At 36.6% G+C, this 16,397-nt stretch overlaps 1 pseudogene; it reads left to right on the top strand.

Annotated features, from left to right (window-relative positions):
- LOC102754695 overlaps positions 1–15,457 on the top strand; it is a 57,696-nt pseudogene extending 42,239 nt beyond the window's left edge.
- The last annotated feature ends 940 nt before the right edge of the window (positions 15,458–16,397 follow it).

Raw genomic sequence — 16,397 nt, 5'->3', positions numbered from 1 at the left:
GAGGAAAAAGAAAAGGAACTCTCACCATTTGCCACAGCATGAATGGAACTGGAGAGCAGATAAATACCACATGATCCCACTCATTTGTGGAATTATAAGGAACAACATAAACTGATGAACAAGGACTGATCCAGAGACGGAGAGGCATTGATTGGATTGTCGGGCTTTGGAGGGAGGGTAGTGGAGGGTGGGGGTAAAGGGGAAAGAGCAACCAAAGGACTTACCTGCAGGCATAGAGGCCTAACCAATGGACGCGGACAACGGGGGTGGGGTGGAAGGAGATGTGGGGACAGGGACACATATGTAATATCTTAATCAATAAAAAATAAATTAAAAAAAAGATATTTGTAAAGATTAAAAATGATTCTGTATGTAAAGCACTAATCATATTGTCAGGCATATATTAAGAGTCAATGCCTTTAATAAGTACTATAACTATTATTAATGTTGGCATTGATGCCTCTTTATTTCTCTAGTCTTGAAATTCTTTACTCCCTTCTCCTAACAACTCTCCTTCTTGTAGTGGTGCTGCCTGGGAACAGAATGATTGATCTAAATGTAAGGGGGCTGAAATTAGCCCTGCCATCTTTGACCTTACCAATGTTCCTCCAGATGTTGGATTTCATTCTCATAAGTGGTGATTTGCAATAAATGACACATTTATGAATAGCCCTCAAGAAAGAAATTCCTTCTGATGGGAGGCAAATGATGTTCCTATCGAAATACAGAATGCCAATGCCGAGATTAATGCTCTTCCTCAAAATGCCAAGGTAATTAATAACAATTAGCAGTTTAGTATAAAAGAATGCCAACTGCTTGAACACAATAGGTAAGGGGGAAATAGGTGTTTGTTTGCTGCTCTTTAGGGAAGATAATTATATTAGGGGCCAACACTATTTATATCTATACTAGAGGCCTGATGCACAAAATTTGTGCAAGGGTAGGCCCTTGCAGCTGCCCCCGCTGCTGCCTCAGCCCTCACAGGCCTGGCTTCGTTCCACTGTTCGGCCATTCGGTCGATTTGCATATTACACTTTTATTATTATAAATTATGAGGAAAGCAACTGTGACAACTAAAACTGAAGAATACAAAAGCATTAATGACAACCCTTGGAGACAGCCTGCTATAGCTCAGAGGCTCACATAACCAATCCACCCTGAATTTAGTGTTGGGTGGTCCCTGTGGGCTGTGAGACTTAGTCAAGATGTAAGGAAGCTAGACACAGGGCCCAAGCTCAGGTCAAAGGTTTGGATGCTGAGTCAGCACAGCCTAGCTTTTACTTGTGCAAAGTCTGTAGGAATGTGACTGGTGCATAGTAAAAATAAATATATTAACAATGTGATAGTCACCTTTTATTAGGACGAACGATGACCAAGTTGAAACAAAGCTATGATTGGTAAATTAGACAGGAAAATAAAAAGTGAAAAGTGTGTCACTCATTTGGAAGTTTACCCTGTGGTAGTACCATATCACAAATTTTGCGGATAAGAAAGCAGTTAGATAACTAGGATACAACGATATGGGCACTGGTCATTGTTTGAGGTTCCTCTTACATGCTGAAGGCTGAGAAGTATTTGTGATCTGTGAGTCTGGTGAATTGGTGAATATACAAGATGCTGTTTTCTGAGTCTAATGTTAACTGTGCTTGCACTCTGAAGCCATGTCTGCTCAGAATTGCTGATAGTTTTATAAATTGTGGGGCATGATATTCCTCTCAACCAATAGTCAGAAGACCTAGTGTCTTGTTAAGCATTGGCTTTTAGAGTTGTGACCTTGAAAAATTATTTAGTCTCTTTGTATCCCAGTTTCCACATATAAAAATAAGATGCTTCATAGGCCTACTGTATTTTTAATTAAATTAGATCATACTTGTTAACCTTGACAAAAAAGAGCAAGTTGTTCTCCAAAGGCAAGACAAACCACTCACCCTTAGGAAGAGTAATCACTTGTATAGCATTTCATACAGGCCAGCAACTGCGCTAAGTAATTTACATAAATGAAAGTATTTAATATTAAACTCTCTTGTCAGATGGGTACAGTCATTACCCATATCTTACATATGAAGAGAAGAAAATGTGGTTTAGAAATCTTAAGTACCTTGACTAATCATGTAATCAGTGAATGACCGAGCCTATAGCTCCAGACCTTGCACTTAATTATTAAATAGCTATTATGCCAAAATTTACAAGATTTGTAAATGGCATTCTACTGAAAAGATACTAGCCATGTTTACTACAAAAGCATGGAGATATTTCTATAGACAAGGCTATTTATTTATTTATTTATTTTAATTTATCTTTATTTTTGAAACAATTATAGATGCCCCATTTTTTACCTATTTGACCCCCTTCACCCTCAACCCATCCCCTCTCCCCCCGAAGCTCTCAACACACCATTGTCTGTGTCCATGGGTTATACATAAATGCATGTGAGTTCTTTGATTAATCCCACCCTCAACCCCTTTGCCTTCCCTCTGAGATTCATCAGTCTATTGCTTCTATGTCTCTGGATCTATTTTGTTCATTATATTTCACAAATGAACAAATACTTGTATTTCTCTGATTGACTTATTTTGCTTAGCATAATACTTTCTAGGTTCCTCTATGCTGTTTCAAAGGGTAAGAGACCCTTTCTTTTTACAGCTGCATAGCATTCCATAGTGTAAATAAAACACAGCGTTTTTGTTTTTTTAATCTACTCATCTACTTATGGGCACTTGGGATATTTCCAGACCTTAGCTATTGTAAATTGTGCTACTATGAACATAGGGGCACACATGTTCTTTCTGATTGGTGTTTTGGGTTTCTTAGGATGTATTCCTAGAAATGGGATCACTGGGTCAAATGGCAGTTCCATATTTAATTTTTTGGGGAAACGCCATACTATTTTCCATTATGGCTACACCAATCTGCATTCTCACGAGCAGTGTAGTAGGGTTCCCTTTTCTCCACATCCTCGCCAGCACTTGTCATTTGTTGATTTGTTGATGGTAGTCATTCTGACAGGTATGAGGTGATACCTCATTGTCATTTTAACTTGTATCTTTCCTATGACTAATGACTTTGAGCATTTTTTCCTATGTCTCTTGGCCAATTATATGTTCATTTTTGAGAAGTGTCTATTTAGGTTCTTTGCACATTTTTTTAATTGGGCTGTTTTCTTCATTTTGCTAAGTTGTATGAGTTAGATATTAACCCCTTATTAGATGCATTATTGGCAAATGTGTTCTCCCATACAGTGGTCCCTCTTTTCATTTTGTTGATGGTTTCTTTTGCTGCGCAGAAGCTTTTTATTTTGGAGTAGTCCCATTTGTTTATTTTTTCCTTAGTTTCCTTTGCCCTATGAGATGTATCAGCAAACATATTGCTACGAGAGATGTCTGAGATTTTGCTGCCTGTGGTTTCTTCTAGGATTTTTATGGTTTCACTACTTACATTTAAGTCTTTTATCCATTTTAAGTTTATTCTTGTGTATGGTGTATATTGGTAGTCTAGTTTCATTTTTTTTTGCACATGCCTGTCCAATTTTCCTAACACCATTTATTGAAGAGACTATCCTTTCTCCACTGTATGCTCTTCCCTCTTTGTCGAATATTAATTGAGCTTAATGGCTTGCGTCAATTTCTGGGTTCTCAGTTCTGTTCCATTGATCTATGGACAATGACATTTAATGAACATTATTTATTCAGCTTACAGTCTGGGTTGTCATATTTTTATTTTTTAAAATATATTTTATTGATTTTTTACAGAGAGGAAGGGAGAGGGATAGAGAATTAGAAACATCAATGAGAGAGAAACATTGATCAGCTGGGGATGTGCCTGCAACCAAGGTAAATGCCCTTGACCAGAATCAAACCTGGGACCCTACAGTCTGCAGGCTGATGCTCTATCCACTGAGCCAAACTAGTTAGGACTGGGTTGTCATATTTTTAGATAACTAGAGAATAAAAGCACTTACGGATATTTTAGAGGTAGTAGTGCAATTACCACCACAAATGTGTAGAATACTTACTCTTAGATGTGGATATGGAAGGTGTCTGATATTTGCAAAAGTCACTCTAACCCTGCTTAAAAGTAAGCCCTGGATTTCCAAAGGCATAGCTTACCTTCTTCCAATGATAGATCAATTGTAGATATTGTCCCAGAATGGAGGAAAGTCCAGCACTTCAGGGAGATTAGACTTCAGGGAGAACTCTGAATCCAGAACTTACTAAATATAGGAACTAGAGCAAGTTATTAACCTTCTATAAGTCACAGTTGTTTATGTAATGGAGCTAATAGTGATTATTATCTTATAAAATTGCAGGGTCTGATGTAAAATACAATATAGGGAAATTTCTTAACCTATATTATATGCATTATAATACATACAAAATATGAGCCCCAATCAGCTTTTTCTTTTTTTAAGCCAGACCCATTTCTCATTTGATTCTTTTAATATGGTTGAACAGTCTACTCTTTGTAATAACATGTTGGATGTCTTAATGGACACAAAGCCTGCCGAGTCATCAATTCTCGCTGACCTAGAGCAGGCAAATCATTTTTGTTCCAAAACGTTTTGTGGTTGGGTACTAGATTCCATTGTCTAACTTTAAATTACTAACTGAGTACTTTAGGCCCATTTCTACAAGTGGAATAGGACAAAACAGTATCTCTTCAAAAGGGTTCTTAGAGGATTAAGATGACATGCAAAGGATTTAGGATGGTGCTATGCACAAAATACATGCTCTATGACTTAACTGATGTCATCATTATTGTTACTATTTCATGATTTGTTACCGTTCCCTTTGAAAGGGCCTAATCAATTTAGATGTCTTTGATTAAAATGAATTAGTATTGTAATTATATAATGAAAGAATATTAGAGATAGGAAAAATCTTCAAAAGTATCTTCTGTTTTAAGAATGGAAAGTTGAGATCCAGAAATGATTGCAACTGATCAGTGCCATCCCAGGGGCAGCAGTACAATCTAATCCAGAACATTGAGACCCAGAGATATTTCATCTCATCTAACAGTATTTTTTTAAAGACTCACTTAAGGAAATTTTGCTTCCACTTTTTTAAAATCTTGGACTTGGTGACTCTGTAGGTTCCAGTGCCCATAGGAGGAATGGGAAAGTTGGTGGCTGGTCCACAAAGGAGGGATGAGAGCTATGCCTGGGATCTGTAGGCTCATCAGTGCACCTCTCAGTATTCCTAGATCCAAAAGTAATAACAGTGCATGAAAAACTGTAATTCAATAGAGAGAACACCATGAAGGACTTTGAGCCTGACAAAATAAAGATTATCCCGTTAGGTTAAATACCTCTTCTGGCCAAATTCCAGCAAAATCTAAGAAGAGAAAAGTAAGTAGAATAGGATCTATGATTACCAGCCTAATTGTTAGAACAGCTACAAAAGTAGAGACCATAGCCAGGTTTATAGTCCCCACTCCCAGATGGGGACTAGCCATCGCCAAATACAACCTGCTCTCCTGCTTCCTTGTAGTGCAAAGAGATGATGGTTAGTATTGCAAATTCAAATGATAATAATGGCATAATTGAACTAATCCCCCTGCAACAATAAAGTGGCTGATAGAACTATTTGTTTCCACTTGGTGGTGATATAGTTGTTTTTTCCTATCTAAAAGAACCACAGAATGGATGAGTGGCTAATAGATCTGCTGCTCCTTTCATTCTTTACCATTCTTTTTTTACCTTGATTTTATTGAAAAATGGTTAAAATACAATAAAGGTTGTATAACTTTAAACTTAATGATTTGATATATGATAGTAATCTGTGGCTATGCTGAGCAAAGAGATACTTCACAGCCTGGGTAGGACAGAGCTTAACAGTACAAGATTTCATCGTACTCGAAATGGTCCATATTTTAAAGCTTACTTATTATTTCTGGAAATTTCCATTGAATATTTTCAGATCATGATTGACTGTTGTCAACTGAAACTACAGAAAATGAAACTGCATATAATGGGGGGAACTATGTATATTGTGAAATGAGTAATAAATTTAGTTAACATCCATCGCTTCACATAGTTACAAATTATGTTTCCTTGTGATAAAGACTTTTACCATTTATTCACATCAACTTTCAAATACACAATATAGTATTGTTGACTATAGTTATCATGCTGCATATTACATCCTTGGAACTTATCATATACCTGCAAGTTTGTACATTTTAAACTCTTTCACCCAGTTCCCCCACCTATCACCTCCTTCTGGCAAGTACTGGTAACAATCTGATTTCTTTTTCAATGATTTTTTTTGTTTGTTTGTTTGTTTGTTTACTGTAAATATAAGTAAAATCGGAAAGTATTTGTCTTCATCTGACTGGCTTACTCCACTTAATATAAGGCCCTCACAGTTTATCTATGTTGTGTTCAAAAATGGCAGAATTTCTTTCTTTCTTCCTTTCTTCCTTCCTTCCTTTCTTCCTTCCTTCCTTCCTTCCTTCCTTCCTTCCTTCCTTCCTTCCTTCCTTCCTTCCTTCCTTCCTTTCTTTCTCCCTTCCATTTCTCATTCTTTCTTTCTATACACACATCAAATTATATATTAATATTCCTCTTTTTTTAAACATGATGGGGTCAGTGTGCATCATAGCTACTGGCCAGTCATCCCATTATCTGGTCAAAAAGGTCGCTTGGGCTTTTATATATATAGACTAGAGGCCCAGTGCATGAAAATTCATACACTGGAGGGGGGTTTCGCAGCCTGGCCTGCCCCCTTTCATAGTCTGGGAGCCCTCAGGGACAGGAGGCAACCCGGAGATCAGGGGAAGGTGACACCCCATTACACCTCTGATGCTGCCATTGTCGGCAGCGCAAGCCTCAGCCAGCCCTGGTTACCTGAGCTTTGGGTGGCCTGGGCAGTCAGACAGCCGACATCCGAGGCTTGCCTGTTCCTTGAGCCAGCCCTGGATGGCTGTGGGGCTGAGGGGACTGGGGGACTCCAGAGGCAGATGTGTGGAGTGGCCAGGCCCGCCAGGGGGCGGTCCTTCCTTGCAGTGTGCCTGCCACCCCAGTGGGGCTGAGGGGACTGGGTGCCGCCATCTTGTGGCTGTGGGCACCACCATCTTTGAGGGCGGGGCGGCCAATTAGCATATTCCCTCCTTATTGGCTGTGGGCGCTGCCATCTTTGCGATGGTGTGAGGGTCAATCAGCATACTATTAGCATATTCTCTTTATCGATATATATATATATATATATATATATCACTTGAGGAACACTTAAGTGTCTTGGCTGTTGTAATAATGATGCAATGAACATAGAGGTGCAGATATCTCTGTGAGAGTGATATCATTTTCTTAGCTATATAGCAGGGAGTGGAATTGCTGGATCATATGGTAGTTTTATTTTCTGGGAACCTCCCTTTTGTTTTCCATGGTGGCTGTATCAATTTACATTCCCACCACAGAGCTCAAGGGTTCCCTTAGGTCCACATCCTCACCAGCACTTGTTATCTCTCCTCTTTTTTGATGGCAGCTATTCTGGCAGATGAGATTATATCTCATTGTGCATTCCTCACTATCTAAAGGCTCCTCTTACTGTAGTTTGGCTCAGGGGAAGCAAGAGCAGAAAATCAGAGGTTGGGAGGAAGGAGAGATTAGGATGTCTATTTCCTCTACTCCTTCCAAGCTTGACCATTAAAAAGCAATGACTTTACAAGGACAGTGGTTGTTTTCTTCTATCTATGGCCACAGTTACTATCAAAAGCTTACGCTGCCATGACCACAGCTATCAGAATGCATAAACTCTGTTCCTTTTCACTGTCCTTTTGGTCATCCAATTGGGCGAGAGTGGCTCCCTAATGTAACTGGTGCCTGAATGCTTAATCTCCTCCTGTTTACTTCCTTATTTCTTTCCACATCTTTGTAAACAACAGTTCCACCTTTAAACTTTTACAATTAATTTTCACAGGGTGCCATCTGTTTCTTTCCAAGATCCTAACAAATTCAATAAGGTCTATATTTAGGGAAATGCTGAGAAATGACCCATTGTTATAATACCAGCAAGACTGAAGTAGAAAATACATGCGGGGTCTAGTGGAAGAAAATACCTGGGTTAAGATTTGGGATTTCAATGTGTTATCCCCTCTTAACCATTTACACTACATTTCAGGTGAATAGGATTCTACACATGTACCAATCCTCTGGTCTGACTGACATAAATAATGTGCTTCCCTCTACTTGTCAAACATATGCCCACGTGTAAATTTCTTCTAACCTCTTGAAAAGATTTACATGTTAGTGAGAGAGTCTTCCAAAGATGCAGTGAGGATCCTGACCCCAGTTGGATAAACACATCGGGATCAGTTTTAATTCTTAACAAAAAAAGGCACCATGGAAATTATATTTTAAGAAGATTCAGAGTTCTCCCACCTAACATAACTTTCCCTGAAGTACTCAGCAATAAACCTATTTATGATAAAATAATGAAATAATTTTTGAATATTTAAAAGTGACATTTAGAAGCTTGTAACTTATCAACTAAGAGCATTTGCTATTCAACTGCTGATAAAAATATCATATTTCTCCCTAACCGGTTTGGCTCAGTGGCTAGTTCGATTCCGGTCAAGGGCATGTACCTTGGTTGCGGGCACATCCCCAGTAAGGGGTGTGCAGGAGGCAGCTGATCAATGTTTCTCTCTCATCGATGTTTCTAATTCTCTATCCCTCTCTCTTTCTCTCTGTAAAAAATCAATAAAATAAAAAAATCATATTTCATGTGAAAAATAAACTTTAAAATGAATCTTCTTTACTGATCAGTCATCTCTCAATTTTTCTTAAAAATAGGCCACTTCATGACTTTGACCTTTATTTATTTATTTATTTATTTATTTACTTATTAATTTATTTATTTTTGAATTCTTTTTTGTTTAAAGTATTATATATGTCTCCATTTCCCCCCGTTGACCACTCCCTGGCTGTTCCCACCCCAAACACATGCTCTCACCATCCTACTATCTTTGTCCATAGGTTATATAGCATGTACACCAGTCCTTTAGTTGCTCTCTTAACCCCCATCCCTTGTTTTCCCTCTGAGGTTGGACAGTCTGTTCGATGCTTCTATATCTCTGTCTCTATTTTTGTTCATCAGTTTATGTTGTTTATTCACTCATTTGTGGAATATAATGGACAATATAATGGACAATTATTTTAAATACCGAAAAGGGCACCTGTATTATTTTTATGCCAAAATAACCAAAGAAAACTTGTATTTTTCGCCTCAGAATTAAATATGGTATTGTGGGCAAATATTCCACTGGTAAGATTAATCCACTGTGTGTACTGTAATTTTTTTTTTTTTTTTACAAAATTTCTATTCCATTTGAGCCTGAAATAAACTTTAAGGGTATCCTCCATCTTACATCCCATTTTCAATTCCTAAAAAATTATAAGAAGGGGATACAAATACACACGAGACCATTCTTAAAGCTTAAGAAGTGTAGGGCTGTGGGGAGGCATGGGAAAAAAGTTGGCTGAAGGCAACCACCCCTGCCTTGACTTTTTCAAACAAGTCTGAGCCCCCTGGTGTTTACTGGAATCTTTATGCTTAGCCTTTAGATGTCCTTGCTTAAAGGACATTGCAGACACATGTGTCTTCTCAAGGATGCTTACCCTACTAATAGTATCTAATAGTTAATTTTAGTTCAAGCTGTTGCTACAATAAAAGTCTGAGGAGGGAGGCAAATAGGGCTATTTGGTTTCTCAAGCCAAGCAGTCCCTTGACCCTCTCTTTCACAGAAATGTTTGTCAGAGAAATTATTCATCCATTGCTCATGATCTGCTGGTCAGCCCTGGCATAGGGCCATATTGTTTATTTAATTTAACAAATATCATTAATGGCACAATAAAGAATAACATGACTCCAAGTGGTGGTCTTTCATTTATACCATACTAGGCATTAGTACATTTTAACTTTACATGTGTTCATGATATTCATAGTCCTTTTTCAAAATGCTGGGGCTTTAAATTACTGCTCAAGAGTTAGGAAGCAAGATGGGCTATTAGATTTTGCATCATATATTTTCCCAAGCGGTGTACACAGCACTTTTTAAATATGTATGCAGCCTGTTTTAGACTGTAATCTCCTTTCAGTTATTTATACCACTGACGGGCTTTAGATCTTTATTTCTGACACTATAATTTAATGCCATGACACAAGCCCCAGATTTACAGCTTCCATGGTTGGCCTGAGAGTTCCATTCCATTTCTCTGATACAGTGAATTCAGGGAGCTTCAGAAAGAAATTTCATCAGAAGCCTTTTTTTTTTTTTTTACAATAAATTTTTGCAGGCTCAGTGTTAACTTCTTTGCCTTTATAGAATTTTTCCAACCCTATGTTGTGAGGGCCTTATTGTAGTCCCTGATTTTCCAAAATTGACATCCTACTATATTTATCTATCCACGTTCATATATCATTCACTGAAGGTTTATATAACCATGTACATATTATTTAACTTTATAAGCATCCGTGTTCTAGTCTGTAAAATGGGAATAAAATACCTTATTTATGGGGTTGTTAGGAATAAAAGAGTTTTTGCATGTAAAGCATTTACAACAATGTGTGGCCACATACCAAGGGACAGTATAACTTTCAAGAGTGTGGTTTGTGAAGTGGGAAGCTAGCACTATGCTTCCTATAGATCATGATGAGAATCATGTCTTCTGGAATCATTCAGTGTGGTGGTGCTGACTTTGACTCACAATTCAAGAATTTATCCTAAAGGAAAAAGTGCAACAGAACAGATATATGTAGAGAATTGTGTGCCTCAATATCATTTAAATCTTTACTAAAAGAGAACTGCTTAAACAATGAGACATGTACTCTGCAGCCATTAGAGAAGAATGCAGAATGGTCTATGCTGTCATTCTGTAACATGTTAATTGACAAAAACAAATTACAGAAATGTATATGCATCAAAATTCAATGTTCTTATTGTATGTTGAGTATATAGGAAAATGTTGAATCCCAATATTAAACCATTAACCAGTGATTATGTGTAAAGAGTAGGATTACAGAACATTTTACTTTCAAAGTATCACTTTCCTATAATTTAGTAAACAAAAATATTACACAGCAAAAATATCAATAAATACATATCTGATGACATAGTATATCTATTTTTCTTAGTGTGTTCAGACTGCTGTGGCAAAATGCCATAAACTGGGTGGCTTGTCAACAACAGAAATTTATTCCTCACACTCCTGGAGGCTGAGAAATTTAAGATCAAGGTAGTGGCAGATTCCTTGTCTGGTGAGGCTCTGCTTCCTAATTCATAGATGGCTATGTCCTCACCTGGCGAAAGGGGAAGGATCTCTCTGGATCTCTCTTTTATAAGGGCAACAATCACATTCATTAAGGCCCCACCTTCCTAACCTAATCATCTCCAAAATTTTCCACATCCAAACACCAACATTGTGAATGTTAGGATTTAACATTTGAATTTCAGGGAGACAAAATATGTAGTCTGTAGTATTACTAACAACCCTTTCATTAATATTTATTACCTACAAAATAAAGCCCAGGGCCTTCATTAATTGTACACTTGCCTACCTGTCCAGCATTACCTACCATTAAACATCTTTAAACATATTCCCAAGTTACAGAGAATATTCATAGTTCTCATTAATCATATCATTGGACAAATTGATGATTTTGTTCATGCTGATTGGGCTGCCTACAATGCATATCTCTGTGACAGACTTTATTGCAATTGCCAATTTGTATATACAGCTCTCTATCTACATTTTGACCTACTTGAGGAAAAACACTTAACAGGACTAGCAAAAATGACCCCTCAGTAAATTCACTTTAAAATAAAATGAGCTATAATGTTATTTGGAGGGTGGGGGATATTGAAAAGCCAAAATAAGCTTGCAAGAAATCTAATCAGTATTATCCTATAAGCAGAACCTTGACCAGTGTAGTGCCAGGTTGAAAAAATACTAGTTGCAAAGCATGTGCAAGCAGATAATATATGATTATTGTTAAAGGCATAGCATTATAATAACTCGTCACTTTGGGTGATTAATATTATAATGGTATGCCAGATACATGCAGAGATATAAATAAAGAGCATGGATTGTTACATTAGAACAGGAATGAGTAGATAACTTTCTTGAACAGAGCTATAGACCTCTTACAGAGAAAGCCAGAGATAAGGAATGCACCAAGAGATGGAAGATTAGATAGAAATAATGTAGGAAAATAATTGGACAAAAATAGTAATTTTCAAAAGAAGAAAATGTATATAGGAAGTTGAATTTTTAGATAGCTTACATAAAATAATCGAGAATATGTGTTATATGCCGTTCTTGTGGATCTTTTAATTAAATTCAAAGCAGACATTTTATATCTTGAATGGAACTATTTAAATGGATGTCATATTATTTGGTACTATTTTGATTACTTGTATTTAAAAGCAGTTTTAGCTTCATTTGATAATGTATCTATCTTCTTTTTGGAAAAAAAAAATAGCCAGACCAAACATGGAATCTTTTAATTTCATATCAAAATTTATTGGTGAGACCCAGTTTGGCCAACATAAACTAGATGTCTAGCTGCATTCAGTTAGCTGGGCCATTGAGGTTCAATCATGTTTTTAGAACATTTCTTCCAATAACTCATAAGTGTAAACATGAAATTTGAGGTTGGTTCTATTTATGGAAAAATGTGGAAAGAAGACATTTCAATTGATATTCACTGCTAAGCCCAGAAAGAGTAATGGAAAAAACCCAATAATTTTTGGGGTTGTTATTTCATAAATATTAATGTATCCATTCACTCAATAATTAATTAATCAATACTCCTACCCATATACCCATTCATTCATTTACTCTCAAACTATGTTTGATAGCTAATACTGTCATGAATGCTATCTATAATGATTAAAACATAGCCCAGTCATTTAGAAGCTTATAGACTGGAAGAGGGTATGAACCTCTTGATACAAGTGAGGAAGTGCTATAATAAATTCTTGGTATATGGGCTTAGAGCCATGGAGCACAGAGGAATGCTTTTAACTTTTACCAAGAAAGTCTACATAGGGGTAATATTTGAGCTGAGCCTTAATGATATATAAGAGTTTCAAATAAAAGAATGGAGAAAAATAACATTGCAAAGATTATAAGGAAATTGCTTTCTGATTATAGAAAATAAACAAAAACTAAGACTAATGAGGTAGAAGATAAGGTAGGAGACAAATAACGAGAGATAGATTGGTTCCAAATTATGCAGACCTTAGTATAACTTGTTAAGAGTTAGAATTTATCAAGGATGAAAAAAGTCTTAAGAAAAGGAGAGACTTGATTAGATTAGTGTTTAGAAAGAAAAATCTGATAGTGTTCAGGGTGTATAGTAGTGAGGTGGAATGGAAGGAGGGAAACCAAATAGATGGCTCCTATAAAAACTGGGAAACAAATATAAGACTCTGGAATAAGGGAAATGTAGTATTTAATTTATCCTGGTAATGAGTTTTGTTTTTTTGTTTTTTTACCTGGAACAAAATAAAGAACAAGGAATGGAATAGAACTCTGTGACTGATGAGATGTTTTCCTTCATAGAGGCCTAATTCATTAATTGTTCTCTGAAAGATATTTAATTAAATAGTTGTAGGTATCTTTGTAAAGGATGTGGAACAACCAATTAAAATTTTCATTGTGGCCTTTCAAAATTAATTAACCATTAAATGCCACAGGCTAACCTATATCACAGATATTTAGGTATAAGAGGAAAAAATAATGTTTGGACTTGGCAGAGTCATAGTACCTCCTAGCCTATACTTATATCTCACACGGAAAACAAAAGGCAATCTGAGATACTCAATAGACCAGTGCTTTTCAATAACACTTTCAGGTGGTGGTGAAATGTTCTATGTATTTGCTGTCCAGCTATATAAGGCTATTGAGCCTTTGGGAGGTACCAGATACAACTAAGAAACTGACTTTTTAGTATTGTAAAATTTATTTAATAGTGATTAATTTAAATATAAAGTTAAATAATCATATGTAGTTAATAGCTACCATGTAGGAGAGTACAACCATGGATCATGAGGAATATGAAGATTCAACTAGACAATCCTACAATGTATAGCTACAAAGAAGGCAGTAAAAGGCAGGGGAGGAAGAAGAGGGTGCAGACAGGGTGGGATTTTATTCTGAACACAGCTGGTTAATAACCTGTAACAACTTGGAGATACCACTTCATACATGGACTTTGGTGCCCTCACATCTACTCTGAAGTAATTGGCCATTTAAGGTTTATGTTTTTAGAGAAATAAAAGTGATTTGTCACAGTTCAACCAAATGAGAGAGCACTGAAGAAAATGGCTTATTTTTCTTATTGTTTCATAAATTCTCATTATGAAATTATTACATTCTTATTACAAAATTGTGCAGAATGTGATTTATTTATTTCTTTAAAATTATCTTTATTGTTAAGAATATTACAGATGTCCCCTTTGTTTGTTATTTGTTTGTTTGGTTTTTTTGTTTTTCTCCATCCCACACCCATCCATCCCAAGTCTTCACCACACTATTTTCTGTGTCCAAGGCCTGTGCATATATGCATACAGGTTCCTCTGCTAATCTCTCCCCACCCACCCATCTTACCCCCATCTGCCCTCTGAAATTCATCATTCTATTCCATGCTTCTATGACTCTGGATCTATTTCATTCATCAGTTTACTTTGTTCATTAGATTCCACAAGTGAGTGAGATGTGATACTTGTCTTTCTCTGACTGAATGATTCCACTTAGCATAATACTCTTCAGATCCCTCCATTCTGTCTCAAAGGGTAAGAGACCCTTATTTTTTTACCGCTGCATAGTATTCCATGTTGTAAATGTACCACAGTTTTTTAATCAACTCATTTACTGATGGGCACTTGGGCTGTTTACAATCTTGGCTATTGTAAATTGTGCTGCTATGAACATAGGGTGCATACATTTTTTCTGATTGGTGTTTTGGGTTTCTTAGGATATAATCCTAGAAGGATGTGAATTTAAGATATCAAAGTCAACCGTGTATATTTTGGGTAGGCTGAAAATGGGAAGGCGAATGTGTCCATTTGGTGGAAGCTTATGTTATTAAGCTAGTAATGTACATATACCTTACTTTGAAATGGTCTTTTTTGCCTTCCTTTTTTTATCTGCAACCTTCTGTGATAGGCCGTCTCTGAGATGACTTCCAGTGGTCCCCAACTTCTGCAGTTTATACCCTCATTTTGTTTCTTTGCACATAGTGGTACGATTGGTCTGTGTGAACACAGCAGAAATGATGAAAAGGCACTTCTTCTGAGACCAGGGTGGAAATGACAGGCTTTCATTACTCCATGTTGGCCTCTTTTTCTCTTATTAGACCTTTTGAAAAGTCCACATGATGGCATACAGACATCCGGCCTAGAGCTAGTGAGTAAAGAGACTCCAGATAACAGCCATGTGTCTTTTTGGAAGTGAGTCATCCAAGCTCAGTCCAAGCTGCAAATGATGCAGCTTTATAGTAACCTAATGAGAGACCTGAGCCAGAATCACTCAGCTAAGCTGCTCCCAAATCCCTGATCCTCAGAAACCGGGAGATAGTAAGTGTCTGTTGTTTTGAACCGCTAAATTTGGGGTAATTTGTTATGCAGTCATAAATAGTAATACACTTTCCTTACTATTTTAATTAGTCACTAATATTTCATAAGCACTAATCATCATACTAAACTATGTATACTGTCCTAAATTACTTCCCATTCTTTTAAACCTCCATCATTTCTCAAATATTATTCTTTGGCATGAACCAAGTTTCTTCTTTCATGAATCTGACACATTCTCTCTTTCACACTCAGCTAATGTCCTTTTTTGAGAATTCAGTTATCTCACAATCTGGATTAGATACTCATCAGCATTTGTGTTTCCAGAGAAGCAGGTGCTGTGTCTAACTTAGCACCATTCACACTGTTGGGTTCATAGTTTCCCATAAAAATGAAATTTCATATTCTTCAATCTATGTGTATACACTCCCTTCACACATCTGGACATAGTATCCTAAGAAAACCTAACAAAGGAGTTTTTCTCTAGAAAAAAATAAGCTAAACTCAGAAAAAAAGAGTAGAAAATGGTTGCCAGGGCCATAGAGAGAGGTTGGTTAAAAGGTATAAACATTCAGTTATAAGATGAATACATCCCAGGGATCTAATGTAGAGCATGGCAGTTATAGTTGCTAACACTGTATTGCATAATATAAATTTATTGAAAGAGTAGAACTTACACATTTTTCCACCCCCCAAAAATAAAATATATAGATGGAGGAATCCTTTCAAAATGGGTATATACACAGGATTTCCCAAAAAATGTATACACAATTTTAATAATTATAAAAGCTGTATTTATTAAAAGGCATTTCATTTTCAAA

This window comes from Myotis davidii, unplaced genomic scaffold (assembly GCF_000327345.1).
Source record: "Myotis davidii unplaced genomic scaffold, ASM32734v1 scaffold576, whole genome shotgun sequence".
Taxonomy (NCBI): Eukaryota; Metazoa; Chordata; class Mammalia; order Chiroptera; family Vespertilionidae; genus Myotis; species Myotis davidii.
The sequence above is the reverse complement of the archived record's forward strand: the minus strand, read 5'-3'. Positions and strand labels throughout refer to the sequence as shown.